We start from the raw sequence: 20,538 nt of genomic DNA on the forward strand, positions 1-20,538 counted from the left end.
TATGATGAAGTCCTCCGGCCATTGGCCGGGGACTCCTTAGGATGGCGCGCGCGGCCCCTTTAAGAGGAGGGGAGCGCGCGCGCGCCCTAAGCACAGGGGTCGGGAAGGAGCGCGCGCTGAGAGCAGAGCGGGAGGAGGACGCCGGGAAGGAGCGTGCGCTGACAGCAGAGCGGGAGAGGGACGCCGGGCACGGGGCAGAGCGGTGAGGGGAGCAGCGTCCCTGCCTAGCAGAGGGCAGGGACGCCGGCACTACAGTACCCCCCCCCTTTAGGCCCCCCCTTTTTTAGGCCAGACAGAAATTTAGCTAGGATGAGAGGGGCATGGATGCTCTCCCGGGGCTCCCACGTTCTCTCCTCAGGACCAAACCCCTTCCAATCTACCAGAAAAAAGGTCTTTCCTCTTACCCTTTTGGTGGCAAGAATGTTCTCTACCTCAAACTCGTCCTTAGCAGAAACCGGAGCAGGAGGCGTACCTGTAGACTTGGAAAAAGAGTTAAGTACCACAGGTTTGAGGAGAGATACATGGAAGGAGTTAGGGATCCGTAAGTTGGCCGGGAGTTTCAATTTATAGGCCACCGGGTTGATCTGACTGGTGACCTCCAGAGGTCCGATGAACCGAGGCCCTAACTTGTAAGAGGGTATCTTGAGTCGAACATATTTAGATGAGAGCCAGACCTTATCTCCTGGACGAAATTGAGGAGGATCCAGGCGTTTTTTGTCAGCGTGTCTTTTCATCCGCTCGGACGACTGAAGGAGTGCGGATCGGGTACTCTCCCAAATGGAGGAAAATTTGCTAACGAGAGATTCCGCAGCCGGGTTGTCCACCGAGGTGGAGACAGGAAAAGGAATCCGAGGATGCTGACCAAAGACTACAAAAAACGGGGATTTGGAGGAGGATTCGCTCTCGTGATTATTGTAAGAGAACTCGGCCCATGGTAGGAGATCCACCCAGTCAGAATGGTGGGCATTAACGAAGTGCCGGAGGTAACTGGTCAGGTTCTGATTGATCCGCTCCACTTGACCATTGGACTGTGGGTGGTAAGCGGAAGAGAAGTCCAGGGTGACGTCTAGTAGTTTACAAGTGGCTCTCCAGAAGCGTGAGGTGAACTGTACCCCACGATCCGACACGATGTGGAGGGGCAGGCCATGAAGACGGAAGATGTGACGAATAAAGTCTCTAGCTAGCTCGGGTGCAGACGGGAGGCCTGACAGGGGAACGAAATGAGCCATCTTGGAGAAGCGGTCAGCGACCACCCAAATGACCGTACAACCGGCAGAGAGTGGGAGGTCAGTTATGAAGTCCATTGCAATATGCTGCCAGGGGGCAGCAGGTACTGGGAGCGGAAGGAGGCGACCGGCTGGCAGATGTCTCGGAACCTTGTTGCGGGCGCAGGACACACAGGCAGAAACAAAGTCTATTACATCCTTGTGCAGGGTAGGCCACCAGTAGAGCCGGGAAATAAGCTGGAGGGTCTTCTTCTGACCAGCGTGGCCAGCCAGTTTAGACGAGTGACCCCAGTGAAGGATCTTCTCCCGATCAGGTACTGATACGAACGTCTTTCCGGGAGGGAGATGATTTAGACTCACGGGAGCCACCTGCATTACTCTGGCGGGATCGATGATGTGTTTCGGATCTTCCTCGAGATCAGATACCAGAAAGGATCGAGACAAGGCGTCCGCCTTGACGTTTTTGTCAGCCGGGCGAAAATGAAGGACAAAATCAAAACGAGCAAAAAACAAGGACCACCGGGCTTGGCGCGGGTTAAGTCTCTGGGCATGCTGGAGGTAAGCCAAGTTCTTGTGGTCAGTGTAAATTATTACCGGGTGAAGAGCCCCCTCAAGCAGGTATCGCCACTCCTCCAATGCCAGTTTGATGGCCAATAACTCAAGATCTCCTATGGAATAATTGCGCTCTGAGGAGGAGAAGAGTTTAGAGAAGAAGCCGCAAGTTACCATCCTCCCGGAAGAAGATTTTTGAGTAAGTACCGCTCTAGCTCCAGAGGAGGAGGCGTCCACTTCCAGGAAGAACTGCTTGTTGCCGTCCGGGCGATGCAGCACCGGGGCGGAAGAGAAGGCCTGTTTTAAGGAAAGAAAGGCTTCTTCTGCTTCGGGCGGCCACTCTTTGGGATTAGTACCCTTACGGGTGAGCGCGGAAATTGGGGCAGTCCGGGAAGAGAAGTGTGGTATGAAGAGGCGGTAGTAGTTGGCGAAGCCCAGGAACCGCTGAATGGCCTTCAACCCCTCCGGTCGGGGCCATTTCTCGATGGCAGACAGTTTCTCTGGATCCATTCGTAGGCTGGTCTGAGAAATAATGTAGCCCAAAAACGGAAGCGAGGTCTGCTCAAAGAGGCACTTCTCGTATTTAGCGAAGAGGTGATTCTCCCTGAGCCTGAGCAGGACCTGACGAACGTCCCTCCGGTGAGTCTGGAGATCCGGAGAGAAGACCAAGATGTCGTCCAGGTACACCACTACGCAGGAGTAGAGAAGGTCCCGGAAGATGTCATTGACCAACTCTTGAAAGACGGCAGGAGCGTTACAGAGACCAAAGGGCATTACCAGGTATTCATAGTGGCCGTCCCGGGTGTTGAATGCCGTCTTCCATTCATCCCCTTGACGGATACGAACCAGGTTGTACGCCCCACGGAGGTCTAGTTTGGTGAAGATTCTAGCCCCCCTCAGACGATCAAATAATTCTGGAATGAGCGGAAGGGGGTACTTATTCTTCACCGTGATCTGGTTTAGGCCTCTATAGTCTATACAGGGACGGAGAGAGCCGTCCTTCTTTTTGACGAAAAAGAAGCCTGCTCCCGCCGGGGAGGTAGATTTCCGGATGAATCCCCTGGCCAGATTCTCCTCAATATATTCGGACATCGACCGGGTCTCAGCAGCGGATAAAGGATAAATACGCCCACGGGGAGGAGTAGTACCGGGTAACAGGTCAATGGGACAGTCGTATGGTCTATGAGGGGGTAATGTCTCTGCCTCCTTTTTATTAAAGACATCAACATAAGACCAATAAGGAATTGGAAGTCCAGGTAGATTAGCTGGGGTAGGAGAGGGACGGACGGGATGGACGGGAACCAGGCAGGTCTTATGACAGTCTTGTCCCCAGCGAAGGACTTCTCCGGTTTGCCAGTCAAGCACGGGTGCATGTTTCTGGAGCCAAGGCAGACCTAGCAAGAGGGCGTGAGAGAGTCCAGGCAGAACATGAAAGGAGATACTTTCAGAATGCAGCATTCCCACCTGCAGAGTAATGGATTCGGTGATGAGTTGGATGGGGCGTGGTAAGAGCCCCCCATCCACGGCAGCCACAGACAAGGGTACAGCCAGAGGTTTGGTGGGGATGCGGTATTTCTCTACCAGGGACTGTGAAATAAGATTCCCGGCTGCTCCAGAGTCCAGTTGGGCTAGTTCGAAATAACGGTTCTCCCCGTAGACGATTGAAACTGACAACAGCAGGGATGGAGAGGATTTATTCTTGTCTAGGTGGACCTCTCTGAGCGAACCTAGACACAGGCGTTTCCCGACCTCTCCGGGCAGGCACGGATCCGGTGCTCCTTACTGCCACAGTAGAAGCAGGTCCCCTCGGCACGGCGTAAGTCCTGACGGGTCTTGACGATCTTGGTCTGGTCGACCTGCATAGGCTCAGGAGGGTGTACCTGGTTAGAGACAGAAGGAGTGACGGGTTTCTGAAAAGTAGGAGCTAGACGTGGTAACCTCCTCTCACGGGTGACCTCTCTGGCACGCTCCTGGAACCGTAGGTCAATCCGGGTGGCAAGAGTTATTAAGTCATCGAGAGTGGTAGGAATGTCCCGACCGGCAAGTTCATCTTTAATACGGCCGGACAGACCCTCCCAGAAGACGGAAACCAGAGCGTCGTTATCCCAGGCCAGCTCCGAGGCAAGGGTACGGAACCGTATGGCATATTGGCCCACGGTGAGACTCTCCTGACGGAGGCGTAGCAACGATGATGCAGATGAGGTCTTCCGTCCGGGTTCGTTGAAGACTTTCCGGAAAGCCGTGAGAAAAGCAGGCAAGTTGGACACCAGGGGGTCTCCTCTCTCCCATAGAGGATTTAGCCAGGCCAGGGCCTCCCCGGTGAGATGGGACATGATGAAGGCAATTTTGGCCCGGTCGGAGTTAAACTGGTGGGACAAAAGTTCAAAGTGCAGGGTGCACTGATTTAAGAAGCCCCGAGCCTGGACGGAGTCGCCTCCGAAGCGAGGAGGTGCAGAAAGCCGGGGTCCGGGGTAGGATACCATGGTATTAGTGGGCAGCGGAGCTGCCGGATTGCAAGATATGGCACTGGCGGAGGTTGTTGGTGGATCAGACAGAGTGTTCAGGCGAGTATTGACATTCCGCAGGTGACCCAGGATGGACTCCTGTTGGGACCTCTGACGGGACAGTTCAAGACAGAGGTCCGAGAGCGAGGGAGCTTGGGTGCCACCGGGTTCCATGGCCCGAGCAAACTGTAACGGGTCTGGGAGGCGGAACCTCTGGGCTACAATACAAGGGGGCGGTCCTTGTAAGGGAGCGGGTGGCGACCAGGCAGGTAGTCACAGGAGGTGACCAGGACAGTCTCTGGGTGTACGGGCAGGAGGCCACGGCAAGTGATCGGGGCAGTCTCTGGATAAAGGGTAGGTACGACCTGTGATGGCTGAACCTCCAGGTAGGCTAGCAAGGCAGATGAAGAATGTGTGCTCCCAGGTGAGCAAGCGAGAGTCTCTGGAATAGCAGGTGGTCACAGCACGTGACGGCGGAGCCTCCAGGTAGGCAAGCAGGCAGGTAACGGAGAAGCGCTCCCAGGTGAGCGGGCAAGAGTCTCAGGAGTAGCTGGTGGTCACAGCACGTGACAGCGGAGCCTCCGGGCTGGCAAGCAGGCAGGTAACGGAGAAGCGCTCCCAGGTGAGCGGGCAAGAGTCTCAGGAATAGCTGGTGGTCACAGCACGTGACAGCGGAGCCTCCGGGCAGGCAAGCAGGCAGGTAGCGGAGAAGCGCTCCCACGTGAGCGGGCAAGAGTCTGGAGTAGCTGGTGGTCACAGCACGTGACAGCGGAGCCTCCGGGCTGGCAAGCAGGCAGGTAACGGAGAAGCGCTCCCAGGTGAGCGGGCAAGCTGGTCCATAGACAGACTGACCGGAGTTGTAAGGCAGACCGTCGGACCTCAGGCAAGCAGGCAGGTAGCTGAGGTGCGCTCCCAGGTGAGCGGGCAGGCTGGTCCTTAGACAGACTGACAGGAGTAGTAAGGCAGACCGTCGGACCTCAGACTAGCAGACAGGTAGCAAGTAATCAGGCAGGAATCTGACAGGTAACTGGCAGGTAACTGGCAACGGGACCTGAGGGCTGAAGCACAGGTGAGACACAGGTGCAAACAACATTGCTCGGGCACCTCCATTTTGGAGGAGGTGCCTTATATATGATGAAGTCCTCCGGCCATTGGCCGGGGACTCCTTAGGATGGCGCGCGCGGCCCCTTTAAGAGGAGGGGAGCGCGCGCGCGCCCTAAGCACAGGGGCCGGGAAGGAGCGCGCGCTGAGAGCAGAGCGGGAGGAGGACGCCGGGAAGGAGCGCGCGCTGACAGCAGAGCGGGAGAGGGACGCCGGGCACGGGGCAGAGCGGTGAGGGGAGCAGCGTCCCTGCCTAGCAGAGGGCAGGGACGCCGGCACTACAGCTACGAAGCCCAAATTATTTTCCAGTCAAGATACAGATAAACATGATTAGTAATTTTAAATCTGGTGGAGCTTATTATAGATGGCCTAATAGAATCAGTGCTGCACACTGCTACAAAGCCCAAATTATTTTCCAGCCAAGATACAGATAAACATGATTAGTAACTTGAAAGCTTAAAACGGTTGGTAGGGTGATTTTAACCAATCATCAAGCTTTTACTCTCCCCAGGATGACACAGGGGTAGAAAAGTCGTTTCGGATCCATGATTTGTTCATCTTTATGAACGTGAGTCTGTCTACATTATCAGTGGAGAGCCGCGTGCGCTTATCTGTCAGCACACCACCAGCAGCGCTGAACACACGTTCAGACAGAACGCTGGCTGCGGGGCATGACAAGATCTCCAAGGCGTAAGTGGCTAGCTCCGGCCATTTATCCAGATTGGAAGCCCAAAAAGAGCAAGGGTCCAGTGACACAGTCGTGGCTTCAATGTTTACTTGGAGATACTCCTGTACCATCGTCTCTAGGCGTTGACTATGTGTCAGACTTCTTGTCTCCTGTGGCCTTGCAAAGGATGGGCTAAAAAAGTGGTGAAATGATTCCGCAAAATTGATGTTACCAGCAGATACTGTGGTTCTGTTACGGTTTGAGTGCTGAACACTTGACGGTCCCACGGTTGGCAAGTTGGAACTGTGAGATTCACTACGTGCACCACTGGTATTTTGTGGAAAAGCACATGTAAGATTCTGCAACTGTCTCTGCTGATACTCCTGCATGCGTGCATCCCTTTCTATGGCAGGAATAATTTCTGCAAATTTACTTTTGTACCGGGGATCTAACAGTGTGGCAACCCAGTAGTCAGGATTATTTCTAATTCTCACAATTCGAGGGTCATGTTGCAGGTAGTGCAGCAAGAAGGCACTCATGTGTGTTGCGCATCCTGGAGCACCAAGTCCCTGTTGTGTTGGTGGCGAGGTAACAATCATGCTTCCTTCCTCTGTCCTCTCCCCCCAACCTCGCACAACAGAATTGTGATCAAGGTCTCCCTCATCTGATGAGTCTTCTATCAGTTCGTCCTCCACTTCTTCCTGGGCTCCTGCACCTTCCTCACTAGTTTGGCTGCTACCATGCGCCCTGGTAAAACCATCTCCCCCACCCTCACATGCCTGCCGCCTTGGTGCTGCCGACCGTCTGGACCTTGCAGATGTTAGCCCTTCCGCATACAACTCCTCCACCTCTACTTCCTCCACCTCCTCTTGTGCCACCACCTGACTCCGAATTCTGTTTAACATGTGCTCCAGCATGTAAATCACCGGAATAGTCATGCTGATAATGGCATCGTCAGCACTAAACATCTTCGTCGCCATTTCAAAACTGTGCAGAAGGGTGCATAGGTCCCTGATCTGAGACCACTCCTCCAGCGTGATTTGCCCCACCTCTGGATCTCGTTGGCCCAGGCTATACGTCAGAACGTATTGCACCAGGGCTTGTCGGTGCTGCCACAGTCACTGCAACATGTGCAGAGTTGAATTCCACCGGGTAGGCACATCGCATTTTAGCCGGTGAAGTGGCAGGCCCAACGACTTCTGTAGAGATGTAAGTCGCTGAGCTGCGGGATGCGAACGGCGAAAGTGAGCACACAGCGACCGTGCCCTCTGCAGAAGGACATCTAGTCTGGGATAGTGGGCTAAAAATTGCTGGACAACCAGGTTCAACACGTGAGCCATACAAGGCACGTGTGTGACATTGCCCCGGCGAAGGGCCGCACCCAGGTTTGCAGCATTGTCGCACACGGCCTTCCCTGGTTTCAGGTCCAGTGGAGACAACCATTCATGAAATTGGTTCTCCAGAGCTGACCACAACTCCTCAGCTGTGTGACTCACATTTCCCAGACATTTCAATGTAAAAACCGCCTGATGACGTTGAGCCCTACTGCCAGCATAGTAAGGAGGTATGCAGGATCCCTTCTGCGCAGTTAGAAAGCTTGTGGCATGACCAGACAGGCTTTGGGTGCAGGTGGAAGACCGAGAGGAGGTTGAGGAGGCAGAAGCAGTGGAGGAACTTTGACATAAAGAGGATTGACGCACAACTCGTGGGGACGGCAAGACTTGGACAGCAGCCCCTTGTCCTGCTGTCACCATAGTTACCCAGTGCCCAGTCAGCGACATGTAACGCCCCTGTCCATGCCTACTCGTCCAAGTGTCTGTGGTGAAATGCACCCTGTCACACACAGAGTTTCTCAAAGAAGCGGTGATGTTGTGTGCGACATGCTGGTGGAGCGCAGGCACACCTTTCTTTGAGAAGTAGTGCCGACTGGGCATCTGGTACTGGGGCACTGCGACGGACATAAGGTCTCGAAAATCCTCTGTGTCCACCAGGCGGAAAGGCAGCATTTCTGTAGCCAAGAACTTACAGATGGTGAAATTCAACCTTTTAGCTTTCTCATGGCTAGGAGGAAATGGTCTTTTACTTGTCCACATCTGAGGGACCGAGGGCTGGCTATTGTGCTTAGACGGGGTTGATAAGGGTGTCCCCGGCAAACTGCCGGTCAGTGAGGAAGATGCAGGCGGACATGTTAGGTTGCCTTGATCCAAAGGTGGTGCTATCGATGTCGGACAGCGCTCAACACCAGCTGGTGTTACCACCTCCAAAAAAAATGATGACCTGCCAATCACGCTGGCTGTTGCGGGTAAAGAGGTGGCAGATCTGCGCCCCAAAACAGGTGTGACTGCTGTCCCCCCAGTCACAGAGGATGAAGAGGCCGCGGATGCACAAGATATGGCAGACGGTGGTTGGCCCGGCCGGCTAGGCCGCATTGTAGCACACTGAGCTTCCCACTGCAACTTATGCTTCATGTCCATGTGCCGGTTCATGCATGAAGTACTCAAACTATGTATTTTTTGGCCTCTACTTAGCTTTTGCTGACAAATGTTACAGATAACACGAGTTGGGTCATCTTTATCGATCTGAAAAAATGCCCAGGCTATGCAAGGCTTAGCACCCATGCGACCTGAAGAGCCACCATGACTTGTGGTGAGAGGCAGAGTTGTGTTTGAGGATGCAGTTGTTGACGTGCTTCCAGTACTACGTCTCTGTCCAGGAAGGCGCAACCTGACCTCGTCGTCACTAGCATATTCCTCCACCTCCTCTGCTGACCTCATCTCTTGGCTGACTGTGGGTTGACAGTAAGTGGGATCTCCAACCTCATCATCATCACCCTGTGCGTTATCACACCCGTTGTCCTCAGAGACAACCTGTTCCTGCCCTGACAAAAAACTAAAGTTGTCGCTCCAATCAGGTATTTGAGTCTTATCATCGTCTTCCTCATTGTCTCCACCAACAGGAGTTACAGTTTGGGAATGAGGGTCTACATTATGGTCAGAACCTTCTGCGTCTGGTCCTGGATCCGACTCATAAAGATTCTGGGCATCAGTGCAGATCATTTCCTCGTCTGGATTCACAGAAGTGCTGGAGTCGACCTCTGATTCCCAGGCTATAGTATGAGTAAACAGCTCTGCAGACTCAACCATCTGTTCTACCTCATACTCAGACGGGCAGCTGGAGATTTGGGAGCTGTGAGGAAGCAAGTGCGATTGGGGTGACACCTTTGAGGACTGGAGTATTTGTGATGTTGAAGTTGATGTGGAGGAGAGCCCACTTAAAGGAGCACTTGATATCCGTTGAAGCACCTGCTGTTTTTGTGCCTCATCTGGAATTTGTAGCGATTGACGTGGCCGTAAGAAAGGGATCTTATCACATTGTCCGCTAAAAGAAGTAGACATTTTAGTTTGGCTGGAAGATGGTCTTTCTTCTGCAGATGTTACTGTTGCTTTAACACCTACCCCACGGACACAACCTTTTTTCCCCTTCCCAACACGCCTATTCCCCTTTCCACCAGCAGCAGGCCTTTTTCCACTCATTTTGGTGGTTAACTAATTAACAACTCTGGAGTTGTTTGCACAAAAAAACAATGGATGGGAACCGAGCAGAGCTGAGTGGCCAAACTGTGGTATTAGGCCAAAACTATTGGCTGGGTTAGATGCAGAAAAAAATTATATTCAATTTGCAACCTGATGGAGGTCAGTATAGATGGACTAATAGAGAAAGTCCCACACACTGCTAGAAGGCCAAATATTTTTTCAGAGCTAGATGCAGATAAAAATTATTTTTCATTTGCAACCTGATGGAGGTCAGTATAGATGGACTAATAGAGAAAGTCCCACACACTGCTAGAAGGCCAAATAATTTTTCAGAGCTAGATGCAGATAAAAATTATTTTTAATTTGCAACCTGATGGAGGTCAGTATAGATGGACTAATAGAGAAAGTCCCACACACTGCTAGAAGGCCAAATATTTTTTCAGAGGTAGATGCAGAAAAAAATATATTCAGTTTGCAACCTGATGGAGGTCTGTATAGATGGATTAATAGAACAAGTCCCACACACAGCTAGAAGCCCAATATTTTTTCCGAGGTAGATGCAGAAAAAAATATATTCAGTTTGCAACCTGATGGAGGTCAGTATAGATGGACTAATACAACAAGTCCCACACACAGCTAGAAGCCCAATATTTTTTCAGAGGTAGATGCAGAAAAAAATATATTCAGTTTGCAACCTGATGGAGGTCTGTATAGATGGATTAATAGAACAAGTCCCACACACAGCTAGAAGCCCAATATTTTTTCAGAGGTAGATGCAGAAAAAAATATATTCAGTTTGCAACCTGATGGAGTTCAGTATAGATGGACTAATACAACAAGTCCCACACACAGCTAGAAGCCCAATATTTTTTCAGAGGTAGATGCAGAAAAAAATATATTCAGTTTGCAACCTGATGGAGGTCTGTATAGATGGACTAATACAACAAGTCCCACACACAGCTAGAAGCCCAATATTTTTTCAGAGGTAGATGCAGAAAAAAATATATTCAGTTTGCAACTTGATGGAGGTCAGTATAGATGGACTAGTACAACAAGTCCCACACACAGCTAGAAGCCCAATATTTTTTCAGAGGTAGATGCAGAAAAAAATATATTCAGTTTGCAACCTGATGGAGGTCAGTATAGATGGACTAATAGAACAAGTCCCACACACAGCTAGAAGGCCAAATATTTTTTCAGAGGTAGATGAAGAAAAAAATATATGCAGTTTGCAACCTGATGGAGGTCAGTATAGATGGATTAATAGAACAAGTCCCACACACAGCTAGAAGCCCAATATTTTTTCAGAGGTAGATGAAGAAAAAAATATATGCAGTTTGCAACCTGATGGAGGTCAGCATAGATGGATTAATAGAACAAGTCCCACACACAGCTAGAAGCCCAATATTTTTTCAGAACTAGATGCAGAAAAAAATTATATTCAATTTGCAACCTGATGGAGGTCAGTATAGATGGACTAATAGAATGATGCTATGCCCAAAAGATTTTACTTCACTAGGTGCAGTAAAAAAATTGGTATTCTATACACAGGTGGTATATCTTGCAACACAGATAGGCTACTCCACTGACTAACACACTCTGCAATAGGCCAAAAAGGAGTAGCTTTGCTAGATTCAGCCAAATGCTGTGAAAAAAACTTGCACAGCACTGGCACAGACCTGCCTGGCAAAAACTGATAGGAACTGATGTAACCTAGTCCTGAAAAGGACTACAATTACAATTAGTCTTTACTCCCACAATCTATCTATTTAAGAGCACAGACCTGCCTGATAAAAGTCGTAGGAAATGCTGTAACCTAGTCCTTAAAAGGACTGCAATCACAACTATTCCCTACTCCCAAGCTATCTGTAGATTTGTGCGAAAATTGGCTTGAAATTAACAAGGTATAGCGCACACAGCAACAGCGGTGCCGTCTAACACGCAGCTGCAGCAGTGAGAAAATGGTGGCGACGGGGAAAATGGCTTGGTCTTATAGGGCAAGGACATGTGACATACACTGCCAATGACACATGCCCTTGCTTGTGTGAAAAAAAGCACTTCGCTCCGTGTGTGCGCTGCTGATAGGCTGACAGATTGCACCTCCCCACTGTAAATGCGGGAAAGAGAAAAAAAAAATGGAGATCTTCATTGTTCCTGCAGAGATCCATCCCCTGCCCCTCCCCCCACCCCGCTGTACACTCAAACTGCGTATTAACATTAATTTTCATCATTACTGAGAAAAAATCCAGTTATGATTTTGGTGCACGAACAGTTATCGAACATAACCTCGAACAGCCGAATTTTTCTCAAATTGTTCGTGTTCGCCGAACGGCTCGAACACCGCCCAAAACAGCTCGAATTTGAGATTGGCGAACAGTTCGAGCAGAACAACGCTCATCTCTACTTGTAACTGATGTGGTGATATCTGAGATGGAGGCTGAACATGAGGAGGAGGAGGATGATGCGCAGTAGCTGTACCCTGTGGGGGCAACTTTGAATGACTTAGGGCCCGCAATCCTCAGTGTGGGGAGGATGTGTTCCATCCCAAGGTCTGACTGGGTCCCAGCTTCCACTATGTTTACCCAGTGTGCCGCCAGGGAGATGTACAGTCCCTGGCCACAAACACTTGTCCACGTGTCCGCTGTCAGGTGGACTCTCCAAGTAACTGCATTGTTGAGGGCATGGTAGATGTTTTGGGACACATGCTTGTGTAGTGCGGGGATGGCACACCGGGCAAAATAGTGTCGGCTGGGGACCAAGTACCGAGGGACGGCCACCGCCATAAGTTTGCGGAAGGATTCCGTCTCCACCAGCCTAAAAGGCAGCATTTCCAACGCAAGCAGTCGTGAAATATGCGAATTTAGGACTGTGGCCTGTGCGGCGTTGGCTGCGAATTTACGCTTTTGTTCAAAGGTCTGGGATATGGACAATTGAACGCTGCAGTGGGACGTGGACGTGGACGTTGATGCTGTTTCTTGAGAAACTGCCATAACAAGTGAAGACTGAGAAGAGGGGGCATCTTTGCATGCAGCATGGACAGGAAATTGCCTTGCATGCACAACAGGTGGTTCTCTTACACGCACAACAGCGGAAGAAGCAGTGGTGACACCCACTGACACTGGTCGAGGACCCTGGGGTTTGCCCCACAAAGTCGGGTGCTTTGCTGCCCTGTGCCTGATCATGCTGATGGTGGTCAGGCTGGTAGTTTTGTCACCCCTGCTGATACTGGTATGGCAGGTGGTACAAATGGCCTTTTTGGGCTTATCAGAAGAGTCTTTAAAAAAATTCCAAACTCTGGAAGACCTACCGGTTGTACTGGCAGCGTCCCTCGTGTTGGTGTTACGGGGAACTATTGCCCGCCTTCTGTGTGCGGCCACCACACTGCTTCTTCCTGCCGGTTGGGGTACTCTGCCTCCCTCCCCCTGTGTGCTTCTGGCCTCGCTCTGCGTGTCCTTCTGTCACGTTGGGTCAGTTACTAGATCATCCACCACCTCCTCCTCTTCCACTTGCGCACCATGATCCTCCTCCACACTTTGTGGCAATTGTGTCTCGTCATCGTCCACCTCTTGTGACAAATTGCCAGCGTCGACTTCCTGTGGCCATGGCTGTTCAAATATTTGGGCATTGCTACATGGGATCTCCTCTTCCACCACTTCAAGCGGAGTAGGCGAGGGGCACAAATATCGAAATGGACCAGTGAACAGCTCTTCAGAGTGTCCAAGTGTGAGATCAGTTGCTGTCTGACGACACTCGGCATGGTGGGAGGAAGGAGCATCAGAGTGAGGAGGAGTATGAGGTCAAGACTCACGGCTACTAAAACTTGACCGTGTGGAAGACAGACCGGAGGTGGTGGTGCCCAGTTAACTGGAAGTATTATCTGCTATCCAATTAATGACCTGTTCACACTGATCAGTTCGCAATACTGGTGTTGTAGTGTGCTTCCCTAGTAATTCGGTCAAGAAGTGGGAGTGAGAAGATATGGCTGTTGGTTGTGGAACATTTTCACCTTGGCCAAGGCCCCGTCTTCTACTTGCACCATCACCAGAACGTCCACTTCCTAGTCCCTTGCCACACGCCTTGCAAATTGTAAATGAAGTAATATAGCTTACACTCGCACTATCAATGGAAAAAGGGTGACAAAAAGGAAATTAGAACCGTGGAAGAGGAAAACCACAGTTCTATTTCTCTGGCTTACACCAGAATCTTTTAAACAGATATATTTGTGTCTGAACACTGAGCGAGATACTCATTTTTTTTTTTTATGTTTAAATGGCCAAAAGCTGGATAATACAGAGATTTAAACCGTGGAACTGCAAAACCACAGTTCTAGTTATCTGGCCTACACCAGAATCTTTTAAACTGATATATTTGTATCTGAACAGTCAGGGAGACACTGTTACTGTTTTTTTTATGGAAAAATGGCCAAAAGCTGGATAATACTGACATTTGAAGCGTGGAACTGCAAAACCACAGTTCTAGTTATCTGGCCTACACCAGAATCTTTTAAACAGATATATTTGTGTCTGAACCGTCAGGGAGACACTATTACTGTTTTTTTTTACGGAAAAAAGGCCAAAAGCTGGATAATACTGAGATTTGAACCGTGGAACTGCAAAATCACAGTTCTAGTAATCTATTAGAGTAACCTCGGCACTCAGATTTAGAACAAAGAAGTGTAATTTTTAATGCAGTCCATTAATTTACAAACAAAAGACGTTTCTGTCAAACAGACCTTCATCAGTAAACTGCAGAACATAAATGCAAAACAGCGTGAGTAAATCAACAAAAATCCAAAACATAATAACAAAGAAAAAAAACTTTCAAACATGAGTACAGACAAATTTCATATTGGTTAAACCATAGAGAAAAGGGAATGGTGGGAAAGGGATACAAGTCTTAGGGAAGAGGAACCTTTCTAGGGATGCGGATGGCTAAAATAGATGTATTTAATTAGTAAAGCAATTAGTAAAGCACCTACCAGACTGTCTGCAATTGGGGTGAGGCAAATGTGCAGGGGCAGCGGACACAATGTCATAGTATAGCACAGGACTTCCTAGAAAGTACCAAAGACACAGGGCTGAGTCTCTATAGACAATTAGTATGGCAGGGGTATGAGGGCACTATACCTTAATGCTGCTGGTGCAATGAGCCTGGCGCAGAACGCGGTATCCACAGCTGGTTCCTGGTGCTAAATGGGTGTGGGAGGGTCCCTATATATAGGGGAGTGATGGGTTAGCTGACCTATCGTAGCGTTGCTGCAGAGCGTTTGGCAGCGTAAAGCAGAAGTGCCCGAGTGACGTCACCGGAAGTGACGTTTTTGCTGACGTGTGCGGTCCAAGTGCTGGAGGCTTGCATACCACAAAGTCGGACGTGGGCATGCCTGGTTAGGAAGACCTGCGTGACGCGTTCTGGAGGTGTGTTCTCGCTGCAGCCTTTGCGCTGATAGGGAATACGGAGGTAAGATCTATCTAGAGGAGGGACCAGAGGTTTGGGAAGTCTGAAAAAGAAGAAAATGGAATGAGATGAGGAAAAAAGGATTTAAGAGTCCAATACATGTTATCAATAACAGTATAATCGTAGGTACACCAAGTGTTACTAGTAGTTCCCTGGTCATGAGGGTATACATGTGTACATATCTCTGAGAATACATATAACCATGTTAATACACATCGGATAAGTTCCATATTAGAAAAGGCCAAAAGCTGGATAATACTGAGATTTGAACCGTGGAACTGCAAAACCACAGTTCTAGTTATCTGGCCTACACCAGAATCTTTTAAACAGATATATTTGTGTGTGAACAGTCAGCGAGACACTATTACTGTTTTTTTTTTTACGGAAAAAAGGCCAAAAGCTGGATAATACTGAGATTTGAACCATGGAACTGCAAAACCACAGTTCTAGCTATCTGACCTACACCAGAATCTTTTAAACAGATATATTTGTGTCTGAACAGTCAGGGAGACAGTATTACTGTTTTTTTTTACGGAAAAAAGGCCAAAAGCTGGATAATACAGAGATTTGAACCGTGGAACTGCAAAACCACAGTTCTAGTTATCTGGCCTACACCAGAATCTTTTAAACAGATATATTGGTGTCTGAACAGTCACAGACACACTCAATTTTTTTTTTCGTGGGCTGGGAATACCAAAAGGTTAATAAGACGCGTATTTGTACAGTCTGACTGAGGGAAAAAAAATACAGGATTTAGATAAAAAAAAAAGGATTTTTCCTGGCCCCTGAGACCGGGGGATAAGTCTAGCAATTTGACCAGCAGGAGCTCACAGGACTGTAATGCACTGTTTGTTGGCATAACCACTGCGTCTCCTATACAGCCTGCCTGCCTGCCTGATATCTGGTTTGGATATTAGTCCTGAAAAGGACTGTTTGCTTGATTTGGCAGGCTTTAGAGACACTGCACTAACTATTTCACACTATATATCTCTCCCTAACTCAGCAGCACTGACCCTACACTGTCTGATCCCGGGCGACTGTGTCCAAGATGGTGGCGCCCGGTTTTAAATACTCGAGGTAACGCTGTGCGGCCAGTCAATCACTGTAATGCCCACAAACAACATGGCTGCGGCATTACAGTGACTGGCTGGCAATCCCTGCATGTTCATTGGCTCTCTAAAGAGCATCAAACGTGCAGGGCGGAGACCCGAGCTCCCACCCGAGTAACCCGGAAATGCTCGGTGCTCGCCTAACATCCCGAGTAGTGAGATGCTCAGGCGAGTACCGAGCAGTGTCGAGCATGCTCGTTCAACACTACTATATGGATGACTATGGTGTGCATTAAATTGTATGGAGGACTATAAGGAGTGAATTATACTGTATGGATGACTATGGGGTGCATTATACTATGTGGATGACTATGGAGTACATTATACTATATGGATCACTATGAGGTGCATTAAACTATATTGATCACTATGGGGTGCATTATACTATATGGATGACTATGGGGTACATTATACATTGTCAATGACTATGGCATGCATTATACTATATGGATGACTATGAGGTGCATTATACTATATGGATGACTATGGGTGCATTTTACTACATGGATAACTATATAACTATGAGGAGCATTATACTATATGGATGACTATGGAGTATTTTATACTACATGGATGACAATGGGGAGTGTATTATACTATATGGATGACTATGTGGTGCAATATACTATATGGATGACTATAGGGTGTGCATTATACTGTTTGGAGGGCTGGTGGGTGACATTATACTGTATGGAAGGCTGTGTGAGGGGTCACAGTATGAAATACGAGAATGTAAAAAAAAAAAGTTACTATTGTTTTCCAGATCTTTTAAGATACATGTTATTTTTCAAGATAATATACAGATGTATCAGTACACAGGAGCGGCCATGTGCCCGGAGTCATCTATAAGATCTCAATATATGGATCAGACCCATGTATCTAATCCCATCATGCATGATTCGCCCCAGACCAGTGTATCTAATTCCATAATGTGTGGTATGCCCCAGACTCGTGTATCTAATCCCATTATGCGTGATACTCCCCAGACCTATGTACATAATCCCATCATGCGTGATACGCCCCAGACCCTTTTATCTAACACCATCACTACACTGAGCCCTGTATCAAGATATACGTAGTGTATCATGTGCTGCGAATAATCCCAGCATGTGTTACATTCCGCATATCTAATCACAGCATGTGACAAACTTCACTTATCTAACTCCAGCTTTTGATACAGCGAGCAGCACTAACTTACAGAGTCAGTGCTGCCAGCCGTCCTTGCTGACACTGTCCACATTTCAGTATCACTTTGCAGTCTCCAACAAAATGGCTGTCACTGTGATCCTAAACTTAATCCTTTCTTATCTTTCTACAAACACCCAGAAGGAGAGGAGAAGAGTGACATCACACACATGTGAGAAAACCCCACCCATTTTTACTGCAGTCGTAATATGAGCTAGTTGTACACTAGTTGGCCAACAGCTTATACCCTGCTTGCAGCATTTCCTGATTCCCAGCACCTGCTTTGCACAGGTCCTCCTTGACATGAAAGAGATCTTACGTTTTACTTTTTTGTTCTACTAGATTTCTGCTTACCTGAACCCACAAGAGATATCCTTCACAAAGACCACTCCCGTTCAAAACAATGGACAAAATCAGTTTTTGACTAATTGCTGGATCAAAATAAATTTACACTGCAGCAAGACCCACAGTCTCATTTTCTTTTGTGGTGCTGAGGTTCTAACCTCAGTAAGTCAGGACCATGAGTCCTATCCTTAAGCACGTAATTCTTTCAAAAGGACAGTGTGTCGGTATTTCTCCTTCTAGTTTTACACTAGGTTTTCATGGCAAATTTCAGCAGCTGCTCCCCTTAGTTTTTAAAAGTGGAAAATATGAAACCTTTTTAAACTACAGTTATATGAAAAAGTTTGGGCACCCCTATTAATCTTAAGCTTAATGTTTTATAAAAATTGGTGTTTTTGCAACAGCTATTTCAGTTTAATATATGTAATAACTGTTGGACACAGTAATGTTTCTGCCTTGAAATGAGGTTTATTGTACTAACAGAAAATGTGCAATCTGCATTCAAACAAAATTTGACAGGTGCATAAGTATGGGCACCTCACCAGAAAAGTGACATTAATATTTAGTAGATCCTCCTTTTGCAAAAATAACAGCCTCTAGTCGCTTCCTGTAGCTTTTAATGATTTCCTGGATCCTGGATGAGGGTATTTTTGACCATTCCTCTTTACAAAACAATTCCAGTTCAGTTAAGTTTGATGGTCGCCGAGCATGGACAGCCCTCTTCAAATGATCCCACAGATGTTCAATGATATTCAGGTCTGGGGACTGGGATGGCCATTCCAGAACATTGTAATTGCTCCTCTGCATGAATGCCTGAGTAGATTTGGAGCGGTGTTTGGGATCATTGTCTTGCTGAAAGATCCATCCCCTGCATAACTTCAACTTTGTCACTGATTCTTGAACATTATTGTCAAGAATCTGCTGATACTGAGTGGAATCCATGCGTCCCTCAACTTTAACAAGATTCCCGGTGCCGGCATTGGCCACACAGCCCCAAAGCATGATGGAACCTCCACCAAATTTTACTGTGGGTAGCAAGTGTTTTTCTTGGAATGCTGTGTTTTTTTGCCGCCATGCATAATGCCTTTTTGTATAACCAAACAACTCAATCTTGGTTTCATCAGTCCACAGGACCTTCTTCCAAAAAGAAATTGGCTTCTCCAAATGTGCTTTTGCATACCTCAGCCGACTCTGTTGTGGCGTGCTTGCAGAAACGGCTTCTTTTGCATCACTCTCCCATACAGCTTCTCCTTGTGCAAAGTGCGTTGTATAGTTGACCGATGCACAGTGACACCATCTGCAGCAAGTTGATGCTGCAGCTCTCTGGAGGTGGTCTGAGGATTGTCCTTGACTGATCTCACCATTCTTCTTCTCTGCCTTTCTGATGTTTTTCTTGGCCTGCCACTTCTGGCCTTAACAAGAACTGTCCCTGTGTTCTTCTATTTCCTTACTATGTTCCTCACAGTGGAAACTGACAGGTTAAATCTCTAAGACAGCTTTTTGTATCCTTCCCCTCAACAACTATGTTGAATAATCTTTGTTTTCTGATCATTTGACAGTTGTTTTGAGGAGCCCATGATGCCACTCTTCAGAGGAGATTCAAACAGGAGAACAACTTGCAAGTGGCCACTTTAAGTTGCTTTTCTCATGATTGCATACACCTGGCTATGAAGTTCAAAGCTTAATGAGGTTATAAAACCAAAAAAAGTGCTTTAGTAAGTCAGTAAAAAGTAGGTAGGAGTATTTAAAACAAGAAAAAGATAAGGGTGCCCATACTTATGCACCTGTCAAATTTTGTTTGAATGCAGATTGCACATTTTCTGTTAGTACAATAAACCTCATTTTAAGGCAGAAACATTACTGTGTCCAACAGTTATTCCATATATCAAACTGAAATAGCTGTTGCTAAAACACCAATTTTTATAAAACATTACGCTTAAGATTAATAGGGGTGTCCAAACTTTTTCATATAACTGTATTTTTAATATCTTACTTCATTAAAAAGTAATGATATTATTTACAAAAAAAATTAAAACATTAATACTTTACATTTTTTCAATTGTTTAATTTTTGTTTTTTATGGCACCTTCCCTTTAAATAACTGAAAATCAGTTATTACTTCTTTTTATACATGAAAATAAAATATTTAAAGAGAGGTAGCATGCTGTTACACCCAAAAATTCTCCTTTGTAAATTTAACGCAAGAAAATAAGGATTAGGATTACAGAGAAAGAAAGGATTTGGTAAGAACCTGAAATGTGTCAACAAAAGCTACTTGAAGCATCTACACGTGGAACGACTCCTTTTTCACAGCAGCGCGGTCTACAACAATATCTATCTCCTACGTCTCTTCAACCTACTGTACATGCAGAAAAAGATCCTCTTTACCTACAGATGTGACTGCAGCAGCTGAATAATCTAAGGGCATTTGTTGGAGTTGTGACATACACAGTCTGGTGAGCAACCCCCTCACTCCTCGACTTCAATTTTAAAATACATTATTACTATGTGCGCTTGTCTCCCTTTTTCTTTTCTAGGTCCTTACATAGAAATATATGCGGAGACCCAAACCTTTTTTCATTTCACTAATAGATGTTTTTCACAATTTTACACTTTGTTATATCACTATTCACTTACATCATATTTATTAAGATATATGATATATTTTTATCATTACATGCAAGTTTTCTTCATGATTTTATCATTTATGTGTTACAAATATTCAGATACTTATTTTACTTTTATTGGTTCCTTTAAGACTCCTTCATGACCCAATATTTGAAGGAATCTCCAAAGGAAATTTTTGTATCTTGGTTGCTGCTTGACCATATTGTGGCTTGATTATTGCCTTTTTTTTACGCCATT

This window comes from Phyllobates terribilis, unplaced genomic scaffold, assembly GCF_046119375.1.
Source record: "Phyllobates terribilis strain yellow unplaced genomic scaffold, ASM4611937v1 Scaffold_1__5_contigs__length_1240528914, whole genome shotgun sequence".
Lineage (NCBI taxonomy): Eukaryota > Metazoa > Chordata > Amphibia > Anura > Dendrobatidae > Phyllobates > Phyllobates terribilis.